General features: G+C 38.3%; 1 protein-coding gene across 8 annotated transcripts in view; it reads right to left on the bottom strand.

Annotated features, from left to right (window-relative positions):
* Positions 1-22120, bottom strand: part of NFIA (nuclear factor I A) — a 383622-nt gene that overhangs the window by 82752 nt on the left and 278750 nt on the right. The window lies entirely within an intron of this gene.

The following is a 22120-nucleotide window of genomic DNA, read 5'->3' as shown; positions in this document are numbered from 1 at the left end:
TTGGTTATCTTGCTTTGAGACCAAATCACTTTCTCCATATTTTAAATAAGTTGGCTGTTTTAATATAAGAATACCCTCAACAGTGGCAACTTAGTTGTTCATTCAATGAACTCTTTAGAATAGAAAAAAAGAAAAGTAAAAAAATCTTAAATGCCCTACAATTGGGGACTGGTTAGATAAGTATGGTATAACCAATGTAAACAATATGGTAAAAGAGTAATGACGTGGCAAAACATTTATAATATAATGTTAATTGAAAAAGGCAATTACAAAATAGGATATTATACTATGACACCATCGAAAAGGCTATTTCTATGCACAGAGAAAGAACTGGAAGGCAATAAGCACAAACTATAATGGCAGTTCTCTCTCTGTGTTGAATTTGGGTGATTTTCATTGCCTTTGTTTTGCTTACCTGTCTTTTCTATGATGAACATATATTGCTTTCATGTTAATACAATAAAAACTTTTTTTTTTTTTTTAAATACTTTTACTATTGTGCCTAAGGTTTTCACAGAATTTGCAGCATAGAAAATATTTTGGGAAGAAAATAATGGAGAAACAGTTCCTTGTAATTACTGGATTTGTAATGTTCTCGGCAACCACGCTGACATACCCAACTGGAGGCATCTATCAGTTTGGTAGGGTGCCAATTAAAACAACGAAAATTTGGATATAAAAATAAGAGAAATGACTCCTAGTCTCCACATCAGGGGACAAATTTGGGCTCTCTTAAGGTTGTAGCACAAAACTGGTCTGCACTGATGTTAAAAGAACCAAAGTCCATTCTACTTATACGTGTTTACATGTGCTGTGCTCTGCCCATGACCAGAGAATTATTTGGGTGAATTGGAAAAGTAATAAAAATCACAATGATATTAACATGTAACTGTGACTGAGTACCATGTACTGTGCCAAGCACTTTATAGGTATAGATCTGCCCAGAAATTTAGTTAGTTTGGCCTGTATCTAAATATGTCCCTGTTATTTCTGATCACAGATTTCCTTAATGCAATTCTATAACATGACCTTTGAGTGTGACTCAGACTCTGTAAGGACAGAGTACTTGTCTGCTTTGTTCCCCTCTATGTCCAAGACATCCAAGGGTCTGAAACACCCAAACGATCTGAAAAGATATTTAAACTACTTGTGCAGGTCTCAGCTTTATCTGCAGCTTAATGAATACATGCTTAAACATAGCAAAGCTTAGAGTTTTAGCCCCATGAAAGAAAAATTGCAAACTGGTAAACACTTTTGCATAGTCAGATATAAGTACAATATAGAGTGGTATGTGATTTCATACTAATTTGACAAATTTGAATCAGATCCTTTCTAGATCAATATCCATGTGATTTGAATTAAAAATGAAGTCATTAAGTCAAGTGACTTTAGTTATACTTGTTGCTTGCTGAATCAGTAACCAGTCATACCATGCCAAAGTTCTAATAATGTAGGATGCACTGAGATTTAGGGTGAACATTCACTGCAAGTAACCTAACCTAAGGTATCATCATGTAATTACACTAAGGAGGAGATTTCAAATAAAAAAATGATTAAAGAAATAAAAAGCTACCAAAATGTAAACAAATCTCCCAACTCATTTAAACCTTTTTGTGTAGACCAATTATAGGCTGTCAACCATTCCACTGATTTAAATTTAGTCAAATGCCTGAACTATATGTCATAAAACAGAAGCAGAACAGATAACAACAACAACAACAAAATCAAAACTTTAAAGACGGCAGATTTTTTTTTTTTTTCCAGATAATGGAATCACTGATGAAATCCAGTATCCTAACTAATCTTATTGGCGATAGCAAATGGCTGGACTCAAGAAAAAGTTATGATTTCTTTGAAAAATTCATGTTTTCTAATTCATGCCATTCTAAATCTGCAGAAATGTTGACATGATTGAAATTCACTATTTATGCTTCTAAAAGGAATTATAAGTAAAATTCGGGTAATAACAAGTATCGAGAATGACCAAGCTGGTAAACAAGTTCAAAAATAGCAAAATTTACGTCTTCTTTGCAAGGGTTAAAGAGGAAAGAAATTCTGTCGGCATGCAGGAAGAACCAGCCAAACTATGTATAATCTTCTAAATTTATCACAGTCAAGTAATATGAACCCTAAGGCTGTCATGAATCTCAAAATTACTTTGTGTTTTCAATTTTTAAAGACTCGTATTGAGCACATTTCCTTATTATATACTTTAATATTTTCCCTACATGCATAATGTATGTTTTGGTTAATTTGCTTTGTATATTTAATTGACCAGATGAAATTCCAAAATGCTAGTAAACTGCTCTCTGTTAAAAGCTAGAGAACATTAATCTTGGCTTTTATTTTTGAAATCAAACTTGGTTCTGTACATTACTTTAAAAATAAACTCCTTTTTAAAATCTTTTGCCAAATATTTATGAACAACTGTTACAAAATTACTGTACGGAATAATGACTGATTGGCTTTCTTTTAATGAATTAAAACTTTAATTTCAATATATTTTCTAGAAGTACCAGATTTTTAAAAAGAGATTACGGATGAAGTAATCCTACCCCTTTTCTGGAGGAAATGAAATGTTACGTCAAAGCTCAAAGCAGAAAAATAAAGAATTTTGTAGAACGAGAAGCAGAAATCTAACATAATGTTCTCTTTCAGTGGGGCATTTCATCCTTTTGATGGGTATTAAAAAAACCCAATGACAGGAAACAGAATTGTAGGTACATTTCAAGAAGGCCTTTGGCTTGTCACTGGTTTTCTAAACATCCAGAATTTTTGAATTTTGAATTTCCCTCTAGTTTGCCAGTTTTCTAAGCTACATGAGTCATTCCAAATTGTGTTCAGTAGACAAGGGCAAACATATATGGGATTCTAGTCATGTTGTGGCTTTCACCTCTGGAGGCACTTACAAGTGTAAAGTCCAACAAGAAAACCTTGAAAATACAGGTCAAATGCACTATTCACAAAGATTCCTTCAAATTCATCACTGGTATTTGTGGTAGTCAGGCTGGGCTGGTGGCTCTTGCCTATAATCCCAGTACTGTGGGAGGCTGAGACAGGAAGATTGCTTCAGGTCAGGAGTTTGAGAGCAGCCTGGACAATATAGTGAGACCTTGTCTCTACAAAAAATGGATTTTTAAAAGTTAGCTGAGGCCAGGCACGGTGGCTCATGCCTGTAATCCCAGCACTTTGGGAGGCCAAGGTAGGCAGATCACATGGTCAAGAGATCGAGACCAGCCTGGCCAACATGGTGAAACCCGGTCTCTACTAAAAATACAAAAATTAGCTGGGCGTGGTGGCGTGTGCCTGTAGTCCCAGCTACTCAGGAGGTAGAGGCAGGAGAATTGCTTGAACCTGGGAGGTGGAGGTTGCAGTCAGCCCGGATCATGCCACTGCACTCCAGTCTGGTGATAGAGCAAGACTCTGTCTCAAAAAAAAAAAAAAAAAAAAAAAAAAAAAAAAGTTAGCTGAGTATGGTATATGCCTATAGTCCCAGCTACTCGGAAGGTTGAGGCAGGAGGATCACGTGAACCCGGGAGTCGATGAGCTATAACTATACCACTGTACTCCAGCCTGGGCAACAGACAGAGACCTTATCTTGAAAAAAAAATGGTGGGACTCAGAATTCTAAAATGATTTCCTAGTTCCCAGCCTTGTATAATGATGCCTTACACAATCCTCTCCTCTTGCATGTGTGAGACACTTGTGAATATGAAAAATGTCATTCTTGTGAATAGGTTATATTATACCGCAAAGGTGATTATGTTGATTAGGTTATGTTATATTGCAAAAGACCTCTGCAGATATAATTAAGGTCCCCATTGAGGTGAGTTTGAGTGAAGGAAAAATACATTATCCCTGGCGGGCCTCACCCAATCAGGGGATCCCTGTATAAAAGGAACTAGAAGTCAGAGAGATTCTTCTTCAGGCTTTGAAGAAGTCAGCTGCCATATTGTGAAAGGGCCTGTGACAGCCACATGGCAAGGAACTGCAGGGGCCTCTAGGAGCTGAGTAGGGCCCCTTGCTGACAGTTAGCTTTCAGAAAGCAGGGACCTTAGTCCCAAATCCACAAGCAACTGAATTCTGCCAACAATCATGAGAGTTTGCAACAGGCCCTCGAGCTCCAGAAAGAAATGGAGTCTGAATAAAATTCTCATTGCAGCCTTGTATGACCCGAGCAGAGGATCCAGTTCAGCTGTGGCCAGGCTCCGGACCCATGGAAACTGTGAGATAATATTAAGAACTGTGTGTTCTTTCACGTTGCTAACTCTGTGAAAATTTGTTCTGCAGCAACGGAAAACAAACATGATATTCAAATATAAGACTATTGCAATGCTAGACATGTGTGTATTAAAGATCTTTACTGTACAATAATTACTCTCTATAATTCTGAAAGTTTCCCTTAGTTTTACTTAATCCACCCTAGGTTGTACAGTCTTCCACTAGCCTACACTCACCCAGAGAAAACGGTAAGATGTATTCTTAGAAAATGAGCTAGAAAGTGGGGACATAATACTTTTGAAAATTGATCCTTCTCCTGATTCTTTCGAGAAACATCAATAACAAAATTAGATTGAGTGATGTGAAAAAAAACTCAAAAAAATTCTCACTGTCTCCCCTAAGAAAATAAGAATTGTTTTAGGTAATTTTTCACTGCAATTTGGTATTACACAAAATAAAAAGAAGAAAAAGGAAAAACCAATAATAATTAATGTTACCTCTCCACGACTCCCAAGTTATGATATTTTTCAAACACTTTGACCAAGAACTCTACAGTGACAACCGTAAAGTAAACACTACAGGAATCATTAGGAAGTACGATGCTGGTTTTTTTTTTTTCCTTAGGTATCTTCTTAAAGGGGATATTTTTAGGAGTCAAAGGAGCTACAGCATTAACGGGAATGGAAGAGAAGGGAAGGATCACCATAAACTGTAATTATTCCAGTGACAACCGAACAACACACTGGATTTTTCAAAAGGAAATGATAACTTCTCAGTGTTAGTGCTTACTTTGTTAGAGCACCTATCCAAAAATTCATTCTCCTGTGAAAAGTATCCCTGGGTAAGTGCTGCTCGGGACAGCAGGACCTTCTCTTGTCTGTCGCAGGAGTTTGGGAGATGTAATTCAAGTTGTCAGAGGAGATTTAACGGGTGTATGTTCCTTTCTTCAAAGTGACAAAGTCAAGAATAGAAAGTTTAGTTTCAATAATGTTCATTTATAGTCACAAGTCTGAAAGCAAGCAACCTCAGCACTTTAGTTTTTAAATCCAACACAATAAGCAGGTTAGAGAGGACCCCAAAATGTTGCAAGTTTAATTGTTCATGACTTGGATAGTGTCCTGTTCATTGTCATCATTTAATTCCCAACAACCTATTTTTATAACTGTTATTACCAGAACAACTATTACACCAAACTTAAAGGCTGAAAGGCAACTGGAAGCCTTCATCCATCAAGTGGCCTCAAGAGAGGCAGGAGGCAGCTACAGAGATTAAATCTCTGCATATCAATCACTTCCAAAAACCAAGCTGAAAATAATAAAAGCTACAAATTACGGAGTACCCATTACGTGCCACGCACTTATAAATACCTCAAATCCTTACATTTTCTTTTCTTTTTTTTTGAGATGTAGTCTTGGTCTGTCGCCCAGGCTGGAGTGCAGTGGCAAGATCTCGGCTCACTGCAACCTCCACCTCCCTGGTTCAAGCAATTCTCCTGCCTCAGCCTCCTGAGTAGCTGGGACTACAGGCGCCCGCCACCATACCTGGCTAATATTTTTATTTTAATTTTTAATTTTTATTTGTAGTAGACACGGGGTTTCACCATGTTGGCCAAGCTGGTCTCGAACTCCTGACCTCAGGTGATCCACCCGCCTTGGCCTCCCAAAGTGCTGGGATTACAGGCATGAGCCACTGTGTCCATCCCCAGATCCTTACATTTTCATCTCAGATAGGTAGGTATTATTATCCTATCTACCAATAACTTAATATTCCAGAAATTAGATATCAAGTGCTGTTAAGCAATTTGTCTAGGATCATACAGCTATTAGATGGTACTGCAGATCCAGGTATCTCTGGTTCTCAAGTACACACATTTTGTAAAACCCTCATGTAGTTTCCCTAGTATACTATAAAAACAGTGTCCTATTTAAGTCCATAAAGTATAGTTATAGTTGAAGTTTTAAATTTGGTTATCCAAAGGGGGGAAAAAAAAGGAAGGGTATATCAGATTCAAAAGTGTATACAAAAAAAAAATCCCACTCTGAAGTATACTAGGAATCATTTGTCTTATATATAAAAGTTTTTTCTTGGCCTTAGTAGGGATCAGTTAGGATTTTATCAAACACACACTGAATGAATTATCAGCGATTCTAACACAGAACCTGCACAAAATAAATATCACATAGATTTAGAAGATAATGACCCCAGATGTTGAGTTGTAAAAGAGCATATACATGTTTTATATTTACAATAGGCCTCTTGCCTATTCAACAAGTTACTTCTTCTATAAAGCCTCCTGCAAACCATGTTATGTCTCTATAACAAGAAATGACAAAAATTTTCCTCTTAAGACTTGTTGATAGTGTTCAAGCTTAGACTATATATTACAATGCAGTAATAAACAGCTCACTTAACCAGAGGCTATAACACACACAATTATTTAGAATTCAGTAATTTGTAAAATCAAGGAAGGCCCCTGAGTGTCTAAAGTCAGCATCAAAACAGGCAACTAAGTTGAGGCATTTACCTCACAGGGGAGTATATCTTTACAGAAACTAAGAAGTGTTTCAAGGAGAAGGCTGCAATCAACTAAGTTGAATGCCACTGAGAGATCACGTATAATGAGAACAGAAAAGGATCCACTGGATTTGGCAACATGAATGTTTCTGACAGTCTTGAAAAGTGAGCTCCAGGAGAGTGAGGCACATAGAAGACAGGATAGAATGGTTTATAACATCAACGGGAAGTGAAGAAACAGGGAAAATGGTGTAGTCAAATTCCATGAAATGAAGGAGGAATCTGCAGAGGAGAGCAGAAAAATAGGGTAGTGGCTACAGGAAGAGGGAGGGAAGCAAGGGATAGCTTTCTGTAGGTGGGAGAGAGTCCAGCATGCTTGTCTACAGATGGGAATGGTCCAGCAGACAGGCAGACAGCCATGACTCAGAGGAGAGGGTGCCTGAGGCAGAGCAGTCCTTAAGAAGGTGAGAGGCTACACAATTAGTGAGTGGAGGAGCCAGGATTTGAACTCAGGAAACCAAAGCTCTTGCTCCTTTCAGTGTACCGTGCTACCAAATGCCTATTTCTAGGGGAGGGCGCGGGGGAGTACTACTTATGTATCTTATTGATACAAACCTATCATGAGCTGATTTAAATGTTAACTATTAATGACACTTGAACATTTTTCTTCTTGCAAACATTCCAACTCTAATGATGCTAACTGCTTTGTGACTCTTTTTTTTACACTCAGGCATTCAGATTCCCCTACTCCACTAGATTTAAGTGTGGGGAACAGACAACCCAGTCATGTCCATCAGACTAATGGTGTTAGCATAAATTTCAGTGACATTTCTCAAGCCCAGGATGAATGCTGAGTACCAGTATCATCTTTTGCAAGTCATCCACCATCAGATTTATACTCAGACACATCTCTTCCAGACGTAGAGCTATAAATGCACTCTAGTAATTCCCCCACAGGCAGGAACAGGACCTTTCTAGAACCATTTAAAGTATACTTTGTAATTAGATTATCTCTAAACATGATGCCAAATAAGTCTGTGATTGAACAGAAGAATCCCACAGTTAAGGGACCATTCTGTTCTTGTGAGCATAAACACAGGCTGCGTGATACAAGGAGGTCATGGAAGACACTGCACGTTTGTTAGATGTGTGTCCTAATGATAAAATCCATTAGGGTTCATTCTAATATAATTTTTTATGATTAGCACACTCAACAATAAAAAGGTAAAGCAGACTATTTTGACTTTTAGCCTTTTTCAGTGCATAAAAATGTTTTAAAATCATTTTTATGATAGAGAGCATAAAGAAAAGTTAATATAGCTTCTGAGGTTTATCTTTCTTACTCTATATGCAGCCATTGAAAATGAACTAAAAGGACCCCCAAAGAATTATCACATCATAAAGAAGTTCAGGTAATTTAAACGGCTTGGGGACACCAGTGATTTCTTCAATTTTTAAAAAATGGGAGTAAGGAGTAAAAATTACATGGATTATTCAGGGGGAAAGAAACGATGAGTTCTGTAATATATTCCAAATGTTCATTTGTGAGTGAAAATTTACAACCAGAGAGAGTAAAGAATAGACACAAGGAAAATGTCATATAAAAATCTGGTTTCTGGGCCAAAAATAAAATCTCTTGACTAGTTGGGGGATTTCCTCTCCTTTCAAGGTAAACACAGACACCCCAGTGACAGGACTGAAATAAAAAAAATTGTGCTACATGCTCCATATACTTACAAGAGGTTGGAGATTCCCTACCCATTCCATCTGCCCCCTAGCCATCCCATCCCCCCATGTGTTCAGGAAAGGACTGATTTTGGCTCAACATAGCAATTATACGCATTCACAGAAGGACTGAGGATAAAGAAGACATTTCTGAGAAAACCAAATTATTTCTTTGCATAAACAATACATATAGTATAAAATAGCATAATGTTTTATTCATTCTCCTTAGATATCCAGCTGAATAGTAAAAAACTCAATCATACATATGTTTGGTTTATATCTGCCCTGCCCAATATGGTAGCTACTAGCCACATGTGGCTACTTAAATCTAAATTAATTAAAATTAAATGAATTTAAAAATTCAGTTGCTCAGCATAGCCACATTGCAAGGGCTTAGTAGACATATGTGGCTCATGGTTAGAATATTGGATACTACAGACGCAGGACATCTCTATCACTGCAGAAAGTCCTATTGGACAGCTCTGGTCTATATGATATGATATCAAATGACTTTTTACTCTTTTGGTCATGCTGTACAACAGTAGATAAACCTTACTTTGTATTGCTCAGCATGGTTAATCTTTTTTTTTTAAGTTCCAAAAGCAAAACATCTTCACTGTACAAATATAGACTGTATAATGGGGAAAAAATGAAAGCTTTTCCTCTCCATCTCTAACAAGCTGGAAGTAACCCAGTGTTCAAGCTTGGTAAACACCCTTGTAAATACTTTCGTTGGCACATAACGTTAGCCTTGATGATGTGAACTTTAGAATTTACTTAAGTATACTCTCTTCTGTCGGTTAAAACATGATAGAGAGCTAGAGTTTAAGGGTCCCATGGATAAAATTTAATTTGAAAGAAACGCGTAGTCTGCGAGGGTCCACGTTTGGGATGCGCCTGTGCTGGAGCTCTATTAGTTCCAGTGTTCCCTGGATACAAGCAGAGCACCCAGCTAAAGTAAAAATTTGAAACTGATTGAAACATTTCATAGGGGAAAAAGAAAGAAAAATTCAGCCCTCTTCAAATTGCTTGAACTGTGAAATCAAGTAATGAAAACGAGAAAAGGTTCTGTCAGCTAGAATCTAAGGCTTCGTGTCGTCAGCATTTTCTTGCTAAATCTTATTATGGTAAAGCATTTGCTTTTTCATCTCTGCACTCTGTTCATCCCACAAATAAACTGCTTTGACCTCCACCTGTTACTTAGTGAAATCTGCCTGCCATCCTTCAATAACCCTATTCTTTGCCTTCGAAGGCCTTTGAGTCAAGGAGAAAGTGGGAAGCTAGCATTGTGCAATGAATTGAGCTGCTATCACTTTATAAGTATTCAGTAGTTCACAGTTCAAGCTAGAAGCTACATAGCAAAAGAAAATGAATTTTTTTTAAAGGTAGTGCTTACGAATACTGGAAGAGGGCAATACATTCCATCATTTTAACCTCAAAGTTTTTATAGAAAGAGGTTTTCTCTTGAGCTCTTATTTAACGCAGAAAACTTCTAGCCCATTCCTTATAAGAAAACCTTTCTCTGAAAGAGCTTTGCCTTCGGTTTAGGTAGATGAGCCAAAATATCACGTCAAAGCTTAAAAATACTTCAAATTCAAGTATGTTCATTATACTCATATTTTACAAAACAAAACGAATGAACCACTAACCTCAAATGCAGCTTCATGGCTGTAGAAGGACCACACTACTATTAAACACTATTAAAACAAACAAAAAGCAATAAAAAGGGAAATAACTGTATTCATGTAAATCACACAACTACATGAGTCATTTTCTGAAGCACTGTATCTGACAAAATAGTTTGCTTTTTTTTTTTTTTAACAACAATGACATATCAGAAACAAGTATGCTGTGTAAAATTGCACTTCTAATGATTAATGCTACATTCAACAGAAGAGATGGTGTCTAATTATGTTAAATACTTATCTAAGAGAGATTAGCAGGCTGTTTCTGCTCACTGTCATTCTTTGTGACAACGTAATGATCCATTTACTTAGGAGTGCAATTATTAAAAAGCATGCTATTTTCTTAACTGTCTTCATATCTTAGAAATATTTTATTAAAAATTACTTATTTGACACTAAGGGTAAATGCTTGGCAGAGTTTTGCATATCAATTAAGTAAATGAGTTAGTTCCATCAGTCACAGTCTTTGTTGGGTGTCTTATTCAAGTTGGGTGAAACTTGATCACCATAATCCTTTCATATTGGAGTTAATGATTCACCCTTTTTTTCTCCTCGTCTTATTTGTCCAAATCCTAAAGTTTGGTTTTCACTTAAACTAAAAACTGCTCATGGCCGACATTTTCTCTGGAGTCATGATTTAACACTTCTTCTTCACATTCACACCTTTTTTTGGAACCGAACACAAGGATCCAATTTTATACAGGCAACTCTTCATAGACCAATCAGAACGGGTTGCTAGCTATATACCATCTTTTGCGGCTTCTTCTACTCATGCAATGAACTTTATCCAGCACTTGTGAGGAAAAGGTCTTTAGACAAGATAAAAACAAGAAAGCAAACCACACCGGGCACTACAACTAGGCTGGCTACCCCCAAACCAAAGGACTATTTCTATATGTGTCTAAACAGACAAAATTAGGTTTCTCTCTGTCTTTGTCCTTCCACTTACTAACTCTCAAATGACAATTGCCACCAACCTGGCCCTTGGGTGTGAAAGACAACCAAATAAGGGTACTGGGTGAAAGTTATTTACTGAATTGCTCCTTCAAGGAAGAATTTATCTATGTCTATAGCTTTTGTCAACTTAAGACAACTATCAAGTAGGCCAAGTGGCAGATAATGACATTTCTGATGAATTATATCTCTGCAAAAGTCTTTGAATGTGTGGCCAGGGCAAAAAGTTATGTGACCCAATATAATAAATGTGTGTCACAAATTTTGTTTTTTTATTCTAAACTAAAGGTATGTTAAGGTTTCAACGCTGATAGACAAACTCATCAAAACATCAAGCACATCAAAAAAAGAGAAATTGCTAGTTAAGTCTTTTGAGGATAAGATTTCTGAAGGAAAAAAAAAATCCACTGGAAGAAAGAACTCTTAAAATTAGAAGCAGGTGTCAGCACCATGAAGTGATAAATATCAAAGAATAACTGGCCCTGAAAAGCATTCTTAAGCATCCCATACTACTTTTAAGCCTTACACGTGGATTTTGACATTCGAACATGAAGTGTTGCTTATATAAGTCCCTAAAGAGTGTTAAGACATGAGGGGTGTTGGGCCGGGCGCGGTGGCTCACACCTGTAATCCCAGCACTTTGGGAGGCCGAGGCGGGTGGATCACGAGGTCAGGAGATCGAGACCATCCTGGCTAACACGGTGAAACCCCGTCTCTACTAAAAGTACAAAAAACTAGCCGGGCGCGGTGGCGGGCGCCTGTAGTCCCAGCTACTCGGGAGGCTGAGGCAGGAGAATGGCGTAAACCCGGGAGGCGGAGCTTGCAGTGAGCTGAGATCCGGCCACTGCACTCCAGCCTGGGCGACAGAGCGAGACTCTGTCTCAAAAAAAAAAAAAAAGACATGAGGGGTGTTATACAGCCATTTTGATAAATGCTGTCTTCCGCTGCGTTCATGAAATGGCTGAAAGGCAGATGGCAAATTCTGACTGGCATTAAGTCATAAGTAATCATGATACCCTAGAATTCATTAATCTTGGAAGCTAATCATAGTTAAGTGATTTCTGGGTGGGGCTAGCTAACATGGCAGAATAATCTGGTGCTACAGAAGACCCTTCAGATTAGAAATGGATATTGAGTTGCCATTCCTTGAATTTCTAATGACGTGAGTGCACTTCCAGCTACACAAATGAAAACTTTAAACTACCTCTCATTACATACAAAGTAGAGGATCCCTAGAGACTGGAATGTTTCTTCAAAATGAAGAACAAGATGCTTGGACCACAGTAAATCATCTAAGTGTGGGAGTATTGTCTGAATAAATACCGAACATTCACAGCTGTCTGGAAAGCCAGTTCCCCACAGTGGGCTGAGCATGCTGGACCACAGGAAGAGTTTTTCGCTTGAAAAAGGTCAGAGAATCAAGAACCAAAGTAACGCTGTATTTAAAAAACCCAAAGGTTTCAGGGGGGTTTTAATTGTTAAGGAAGGAAGGTCAGTGATACTTTACTCTGAAGAAGGAAGCCAATTAATTGCATTAATATTTAATGGGTTTTGCCATTCTACCTCAGGTTAATTTTTCAAGTTTAACAGATGCTTCGAAATAAAGCGACGTTTTATTCCAGAAGTTTTCTTCCACTTGAGATATACTTTGTGTATCAGTGCTGGAGACAGCCCTCTTCATTTCACTACTTGGTGTGCCGTTCAGGAATCCATCAGGAAATAGTTCCTGATTCACCCTGTCGACGTGAGCATTTCTCGTAATCTTCTAGGATGTAATTCACCCAGCATTTCAAAATGGGTGCCATGTCTCTGATTAATTGATGAGTTTATGATGTATCTAAAATCCTTGGATGGACAGAGCTGGATAAATAGGCATTATTGTAATCCTCTGCTGAGCAGAAAGCAATTGGGATGTGCACAGCCTCATGAGAAACTGCTGCACAGCAGCGTGCTGCACACACTATTGATTGACTCCTGGGATCTGCACGGACCAAGGACTTCTTTCTTCCCTCTCTCCCCAATTCCCCATGTAAAAGCCTCTTATTCCGGGGTGTTAAAAAAACTACTTTATTAGAAACATTGATGGCCAAAACCCACAGAACTTTATTTCCATATAAACTGATGGTGCTGTATTTGGTTATTTCACATTTAAAGAGAATCATCAGTATGTAGGAAAAATATAAGACCCTATGAGGGAGGGAAATAAGTCTGCAAACAGTAATATTAGTGGTATCACTTTTTTTTTGCAAATTAAATGAATGTGTATGTACACACACATATATATTTATATGTGTATGTATGCATAGAGCTTAGAACAACGGTCCATAGTAAGTGCTCAATAAACATCAGTTACTGCTATTACTTATAAAACACTTATATATTTAAAATGTCAGCAGCAGTGACAAAATACAAGCCAATTTATATTTATTATTAATCAACTTGTCTTGAGTCTATAAAATAGCTACATTGTGTTCATACAATAGAGCTGAGGAAGTAAGATCACTAAAGTATTTTCATCTTTATATCTGTGGTTAAAACTACCTTCAATTTAAGTTCTATAAATATTTAAATAATGCTAGATATAGGAAAACACAGTATACTCTTAGGTAAGTCTGACCTATTATCTATCTATTGATGATCGATCTATCTGTCTTTATTCTCTTTCTTTTCTCCTCTTCCAACTATACTTTCTGGTTATTTTACCCTCTGGTGAATTTAATCTCCATTCAGATTAATTTTGTTCCCTCTAAGTAAATTATTTGCTTGTATTCTACCCAATTTATTATCTACAAACCCCTGTTTCAGGCAGGGAAGATTTGGGTCCATGAGTATAGAATGATAAACTGTATTTTTGTGCATGCACTTCTTGAGGACTTCCTAGTATGTCAGCTCTCTAGGTGCTTCTTAGAGATGCAGTAAGATTAGACTCTTGGTATTATGAAAGTAAGGAAACGGGCCGGTATTCACTGCTGCTCCTTTAATGATGAAATGGCTGATGCACCGGCTATTTCAAGCAGGCACAGCAGAGGACTGTGGTCTAAGTCACTGACTAAACTCCTCACCCATATGAAGCTTGCTGTACTCTACTTCTTATATATTACAGCCATTGGGTACTTATTCAACCAGTTACCCTTCCTTCCTTCACTGGGCTGTAAGCTCTTTCAAGGCAAGTTCTGTTTTGCTTATTTTCATATTTCTTCTATCATTTTTGTGCAGTGCTTTGCATATAATAGATGCAGAGGTATAAAATATATTATCAAATAAATTTCACAGTACCTTAAATTCATAAAGTTTAGGGTTTTCAAAGTACCCCCTAAAAAGGACATACAGTATTTCTTTACAGCATTTTGATTTATTAAATATACTTTGCATATATTAAAAATATGTATAGTACCCCGCACAATACTTTTACACACAGCTGATGCTTAATAAATGGTAGCTCTTGTTCTTAACATCTCATTTGATCTTTCCAAAGCTATGAGTTAGGAAGGCAAAGCTGTTTTATTGTCCTCAATGTTTACCTAAGAGGAGATGAAAATTCAGAGAAGTCGTTTGCTACAATTCTCAGGCTTGCTCATGGCAGAATGCGAGAATGACTAATTTTTAAAATTCTTAATTTGTACTTTTTCCTCTTTATAATACATTCGATTTCTCATTTATCATCTCCCTCCCCAGTAAGCCTATGAAGACTGCTGTGGCTGGAATGAAATATGATTTAATGTTCCTCCTTACAGTATGCACCACCCAAGCCATACCATGAGTTGGCCACCTGAGCCATGGGGGCTGTACTGAGGATGGTGACAGGTACAGGGAGGAGGATTTCACATATAAACCTAATGTATACACTGCATCTCCTTCTTCCTCCCCCTTCTAGAATATTTACACAGCTTCATTTTCAAACATGAAATTAAACATTTGGAGATTTGGGTAATTTATTTATTCAGACAAGACCAGCTGAAATGCAGCATCTGTTTTCCTGAGAGCTTCTGCATTCACAAAATTGTACATCTGGGTTCTCTGATGCAAGTGGAGCAACGCTCATTCGTTCGACAAACGCATACATCACTCTGCTTCTGAGCGCTTGCTCATACTCGAAGGACAAAGTGAAACGTGTGTGATCTCCATCTTATTACTTACTTATTTATTAAACAAATATTGATTGATGGCTACTAAGTCGCCAGGTACTAGAGGCTTCAGGAATCCAAACCATTTTTTGGATTATGCTTTATCATGTATGTATATAACACATACACAGAGTATATGTGTGTGTCTGTGTGTGTGAGAAGAATATTTCTTTTCCTCTAATAGGTAACCTTTTGGACTCCAATTACAAGGAACTGTTTTAGGCCCTTTTCTGACATTAAGAAAAAAATCGCCTTGATAAAGAAGGCAAGGGATTTTTGAAGGGTGGGTACAGTGCTCATTTTGTAATACAGCTTTCCTGTCATAACCCTTATTTGGGTGAAATTTCTCTGATAAAGAAGGGTTCATAAAGAAGAGGCCCATTGTTACTGTACCAATGTCCCCTGGTATACCAGACTCTAATGAGCAGGTGCCGATATGAGAAGAGATCACAAAAGAGGATGTGGTCCCAGATGATGCTTTCCTACTGCTCCATAAATGCAGAAGAAAAGCCAAGACATCGATCCCATGGCAATGTTCTGTAGCAGTGACTATTCCTCCTCCAGCAGGAGATGATGGGAGATTTAATCATTTTCTCTAATATATGCTAGTGCAGTGGAGTGTCCATGATCAATGCACTATTGTTACCAGTCGCTGCCTTTTTACTGGCACTGATAATGGGGTTTCCTCTGTGTCTCAGCTAGAAGTCTAAGTTGGTAGACTTCCTCCACTCTTACAATTGATAAATGACTGTTGGCAGTCAAATTAGGACCAGCAGAGTTGGGAATCCAAGTGAACCTAATATGTGATATTTAAAATTACAATGACTAACGTAAGTTTGCAAAATTCAACTATGCTGCCAGTAGTTGTGACACTGGCCCCTAGTTCTGAATGTCCTAGGTTGCTGACTGACCAGATGTTGACTGAAACATTCTTTGACAGATGCCTTTAAACAATTTTTTAAAACTATGTTTCTTAATAATTGTGATAGGAACAGAGAACATGTTATTAAAGTACTTTATTAATTTTTTTTTTTTGAGATGGGAGTTTTGTTCTTGTCGCCCAGACTGGAGTGCAATGGCACAATCCTGATTCACTGCAACCTCTGCCTCCTGGGTTCAAGTGATTCTCCAGCCTCAGCCTCCCTAGTAGCTGGGATTACATGAGGGCGCCACCATGGCCAGCTAATTTTTGTGTTTTTAGCAGAGATGGGGTTTCACCATGTTGGCCAGACAGGTCTCACACTCCTGACCTCAAGTGATCTGCCCACCTCGGCCTCCCAAAGTGCTGGGATTACAGGCATGAGCTACTGTGCCTGGCTTGCCTGGCTTAAAGTACTTAATTTTGACCTTCAAAAATGAGAACAGCTTACTCTTTGTGGAGAAATGTATCTCTAAAAGTATTTATAAAAATACAACTAAGTTTACTACTTAACAAATTTGACTGCAAAACTTTAACTGAACTGTTTTGAAACTTCCAGCATTTTGGTGGATGTAACTGTGTCTGTTAATTGTTTTACAATCCCAGTATAATTGAAGGCATTTGGAATTTTGAATGTTTTTCTACAGGAGAAAATGTAAGTAGCCTCTTATGCATATATTTAAAACACAGTACTGAACTTCAGTGAAAAGTATTATAATTTCATGTTTTTTCACAATGAAAAAAATTTGCTTTACTTTTCAGGTCTGCCAAAACTTACTGATATGTCAGTACTTAATGCAGATGTGGTCTCCAATCTGCATGTGGTGCAACGCAGTCATCCATGCAGCCCACTGGACCCCTGGTATAAATCGTTAACTTTGGGGACAAATATAACCTGAGAAAGGTTCACAGAACAGTCACCGAGCTGTCTTTCAACTTAGGAAGAAGACTTAAATTTATATATACTAACAATCAAAAGACTAAGAGACAAGTCTCACTTTCAAGTGAGACATGAACATTTCTCAGTCTGATGCCATCTAAATCCAGTTTAACTGCCACCTTTTAAGAAAACTGTCTATTATTCTCTAGGCAGATTTAACAGCTCTCTTCTTTTACTCCTGTGACACTTAACCCTGTCTGCTTTCAACTACCCTCAGCTGGGTAAGCCTGGCTGCCCCAATAATCCCAATGATGGTATTTCACGTGATTAGAGAATATTAACTTTCACAAAGGACTTTCAACTTCATTACTTCATCTGTCATAACTTTGTGACAGAGACGGAGCAGAAGGAAAAGTTCCCACCTTACAGGTAGTGACTGACACGAGGAAATTCGGAGGTTTGCCCTTGGAGACAGGGACTTGCTGGAGTCCTCTCTGTATCTACTCTAGTATACTGCATACAGTCAGCACTTAATAAGGATTCAACAACTTGGCTTGACTTTAATGATAATGATTAGATGACCAGTCATTCCTTTTCATGCAGCAGGCCCTAAACTGGAGGAATATGAGACAGAGAAAGAGACAAGAGAATTGTTTTTCTTATAGCGAGGTATCTAGAGTCACCCAGAATCCAATCTTCTCTAATCTGTTTGAAAATAGGCTAGAATTCTACCTATCTAGACTTGTTTTAAAGAAAACCTACTGTAACAGAGACAGAAAGTTGAGGAGCATGACATTTAAAGTTAAGGTGGCTTCCAGACAAGTACTGAGTGGGGAGAACCCACCTAAAGGACAAAAAAGCAGCCTAAATCAGTGCTTTGCAAACCATAACACACATAAGCATCACCAGGAGATCTTGTTAAAATTCTGTTGGTCTAGGCGGGGCCTGAAATTCTGTTTTTCTGTTTGTTTCTCTTTTCTTTTGGGACAGGGTCTCACTCTATTGCTCAGGCTGGAGTGCAATGGCACAATCATAGCTCACTGTAACCTTGAGTTCCTGGGCTCAAGCAAGGCTCCTGCCTCAGCCTCCCAAGTAGCTAGGACGACAGGCACATGCCACTATGCGTTGCTAATTTTAAAAATGTTTTTGCAGAGACAGGGTCCTGCTGTGTTACTTAGGCTGATCTCAAGCTCCTGGCCTCAAGCAATCCTCCCACCTTGGGCCCTCAAAGTGCTGGGATTATGGTGTAAGCCACCACGCCTGGCCAGGGTTCTCTATTTTTAGTAAACCCCAGGTGATGCCATGTTGCAGGTCCTCAGACCACACTTTAATAGCAAGCGTCTGAAGTGTCTCATATGGGTTCTCCTTACACTTGGATAAGAGAAAATTTGGTATGGAAATCTGAATTTTTCACAGGTAAGTCAGGGAAGTTGTCTATACTACATAAAATGTTCTACAAAGAATTCACTATTGAGATTCTTAATATAGAGCTAATACTAAACAACGAACTTAAAAATAATACAGAATTATTTTTTATTTTATTTTTTAAAAGGTTTGATTCACTTAAAGGAACACACTTTCAGGTGAGGGATACTTGTAATAAAGTCAATGCATTGCTGCTCATCAATGGGGTCCTTGGCTGAGCCTAAGCAATTGTTCTGCTTACGAATTGCTAGTAATTGGATTTGACTGAAAGCCTGCAAATTGAAAAATGTAGTAAACACCAATTCTGAGAGTATTCTTGGTAGCAAATTCTGCTTTCAAGTTTATTGAAAGCACCCCAGATTCTCTGCTTTATCGCTTCATTCATTCAATCAATATTTATTGAATACCTATTATGTGCTAGACACTGTTATGGATGTTAGAGATACAACAATGGAAAAGACAGACTAAGTCCCACTGTTCATGGAGTATATATCCTAGAGAGAGAAAACAGACAATAATAGCAGAGAGATGCCCTGGCGTGGTGGGCTCACACCAGTAATCCCAGCACTCTGGGAGGCTGAGGCAGGAGGATCTCTTGAGGCCAGGAGTTTGAGACTAGCCTGGCCAATATGATGAAACCCCGTCTCTACTAAAAATACAAAAATTAGCCAGGCATGGTGGTGTGCACTTGTAGTCCCACCTGCTCAGGAGGCTGAGGCAAGAGAATCACCTGAACCTGGGAGGTGGAGTTTGCAATGAGCTGAGATCGCGCCACTGCACTCCAGCCTGGGCGACAAGGTGAGACTCTGTCTCAGAAGAAAAAAAAAAAAATAATAGATGCAGATGTAAAGAAAGCAAAATAGGGTTATGAGTTATAGGATGATGGAGGGAGGGTCAGCAGCTATTTTAGATCACTGAGGGCCTGTCTGATGAGCTACTATTTGAACAAAGACCTAACTGCTGAGGGTTATTTGATTTTATAAATGAAAATGATAGTTTACTTTGTTAAAAGTTAATACTCTTTGCTTATATATTGTGTCCTATGTATATTTAATAACCTATATTTCTTCTCTTGATTAAGTTGTATGACAAGGCTTTGGGATAAGGAAAATCGATTATTTTTCAGGTCTCTCTGATGAGTTATTTATTGTTTCTTATTTTTTATATATATATATATATTTTTTTTTTTTTGATGGAGTTTCACTCTTGTTACCCAGGCTGGAGTGCAATGGCACGATCTCAGCTCACCGCAACCTCCACCTCCTGGGTTCAAGCAATTCTCCCACCTCAGCCTCCCGAGTAGCTGAGATTACAGGCATGCAGCACCACACCCGGCTAATTTTGTATTTTTGGTAGAGATGGGGTTTCTCCATGTTGATCAGGCTGGTCTCAAACTCGCAACCTCGGGTGAACCGTCCACCTTGGCTTCCCAAAGTGCTGGGATTACAGGCGTGAGCCATCATGCCCGGTCTTATAACGTTTTAACTGAAGTCCCAGTCCAGGACATGAGACCCTAAAATGCTGCTCTAATTGTTTATGGTAAAAGAGGTTATTGAGTATAGAAGATAGACTATGAAGTCAGATTTGGTTTCACATATGGATTTTGGATCCACAGATTTACTATCTGTGTGGGCTTGGGCAAGTCATGTGACCTTTTATGAGTCTCAGTTTTTATCTCTATAGAGGTAGGATCATTATATCTTGCATATTTTAAAGGAGGTTAATTTTTTAAAAACCTGGTACACAGTAGGTACTCAATCGTCACTAGAATTTTTCCACACATTTGAAAGCAACATGCAGAGTCTGACGCAATGTGGGTGCTGTCTATTGGTTTCCTTCCTGTTTATCTGCATTATCAATTTCTCAGTAATTCTTCATTTGTACAGATAAACAAGAGTTGATGGTATGCGCATTTGTGCTTGATAGAATTTCATAGGACTTGTTTCATCAATTCACGATTTGCTTTAAAGTTTCGTATCTAACCCAGGTTTGAGATAACTGGGAAGTGAAACTAAGTACGAGGGACAAATGCAGCATTGTTAGAGAAGCAAAAGTCATTCTGAAGTTGTCTGATGTTTTTAAACTAACATCATCTTTAATCTCCTATGCCCTTCTTCCCAGATAATAAGAGCTGTGCACTAAAAGTGCTGAGATAAACTAATGGGGAACAGGATACTACAAAAGACATTTGAAAGAGCCCATGTAATTTACTGCATGTCTGGTTTGTTTTACTTTCCATAATCTTCCTGTTGCTCTAGGAAATTTGTCTCTTCTGGCAACCTTTGGCCCTCTTTTGGCCAGGGAGTCCTGAAAAAGCATCTGAAGGCAGGTAAATGGATACCAAAGCGTTCTGAGTGAGGAGCAGGTACAGGCCTTGCTTCACATCTGAGGCATATACACAGTATCCTTAGTACTTGTGTGAGAGAATTATCCCAAATGTAGGAAACCAAGAAACTGCCCGTACATTCAGATATACATAACTCCCAACATATTTCTGAAAGTAATTTACATGTGGACCACTAAAAGCCTCCTACTCAATTAACTGTACCCCTGGGGAAAAGCTATGCAGGCCTGCGTAAGTGTGGGAACAACATAAAGGTGTCCTCTGTGCCAAAAAGGGGATTGGGCTTTATGGAAAATCCCCAAAAAGGACCATCTGGCAGCATAAATTATCCATTTTAAATGGCTGGTGTGAGTTAATGACACCAAAGTCACCATGAACATGTGCAACATCCTTCAGTTGAGTTTTAATGTCCCCTCAGGCCTTGTTGCAATTATGACTTTCTGCGCTGAGTATGGCCAAATGTACATTTATCCACTGTCCTCTATCACTCCCTCTAAACATATACCATGAAACTGCATTTTTCTGTAATGAAATGGGGATAGAGAACGGAGAGTCAGTCCAGGAATATAATTGTGAGGGATTCTCTAAGAATATATATATGTACACACACACACACACACACACACACACACACACCCCTCTTACCAAAAAGGATTCAGCCATTAAACTTTAGTTGTTTAATGACTACAAAGGATTCAGGTATTCAAATGTTAAAATTTATGATCGTTTGAATCATAATGTACAGATAGGAATAGGAATTGCTCTGAATGAGAGTCGCTAGGTCAAAATACTCTATAATAATCAATCAACCTCTACAGCCCCCAATGTACACAGAGGAAGTAAATGTAAGGACCTAGAGCTCAGCCTTATGATGGGGGAGCTCTGAGTACCTCAACCTAATAAAGCAGCTTCAATATGCGCAAAAATGCATCTACACGATAATCAAGCACAAATGTACCAAACCTGTATGTTTAATTCTGATTTTCACTGAAGCAGGTAAATTGGCTAGGGCTCTAATTAGCCTTTGAAAAAGGGTTCAAAGAAGTTTTACATCTTTTAATTTTTTAATAGCACATACACTTTTCATTGGCACCATACAGAGGTCACGCTGACGATGCAGGTAGTGGCAGTGAGAGTCAGCACTTTCCTGCTCATTTAGGACTGGGACTATTTCTTAGGCACTTCAGGCGAACTGATGTGAACACAAATGCGGAGAAAAGATGATGTGTGACCTTCATAGAAGAACCACCACACCTTGAGTGCTGTGGTTGGTACTAATTGGAAACAGAAGGCACGGAAGACTAACACCACCATCTCCGTGCTTCCCGT

This window comes from Macaca thibetana, chromosome 1, assembly GCF_024542745.1.
Source record: "Macaca thibetana thibetana isolate TM-01 chromosome 1, ASM2454274v1, whole genome shotgun sequence".
In the NCBI taxonomy this organism is placed as follows: domain Eukaryota; kingdom Metazoa; phylum Chordata; class Mammalia; order Primates; family Cercopithecidae; genus Macaca; species Macaca thibetana.
Note: the sequence above shows the minus strand (reverse complement) of the source record. Positions and strands in the feature narration are given on the sequence as shown.